Raw genomic sequence first — 417 nt, 5'->3', positions numbered from 1 at the left:
GGCGGCGGTGGTGGTGGTGGTGGAGAGAGGAGAGAAGGGAAAGAGGAGAGAGTGAAGAGGGAGAACCGGAGAGAGGGAGCACTGTAAGGAAGAGTAAATTTAGACGAATGGGACATATACGGTGACAGGTGATAAGATAAAGACAAAGAGGAAATGAACGAGGAGGAGGAAGCAGAGAGAAGAGATGGAGTAGGAGAGGAGGAGGAGGAGGAGGAAGGGAACGACAGAACCTCTCTCACCTGCTACTCTCATCAACGTTGCAACCTGAGACTGTAAAACCTGCGTGTGTATGTATGTATGTATGTACGTATGTGTGTATGTAACTGGTAACCCACGTACACGATCCATTGACCATACCCAACATTTTCTGATTTTCCATTCAGGACTGGCATTCAATATTTGGCTGGCGTTTTCTTT

The sequence above is a fragment of the Eriocheir sinensis genome, chromosome 13, assembly GCF_024679095.1.
Source record: "Eriocheir sinensis breed Jianghai 21 chromosome 13, ASM2467909v1, whole genome shotgun sequence".
NCBI lineage: Eukaryota > Metazoa > Arthropoda > Malacostraca > Decapoda > Varunidae > Eriocheir > Eriocheir sinensis.
The sequence above is the reverse complement of the archived record's forward strand: the minus strand, read 5'-3'. Positions refer to the sequence as shown.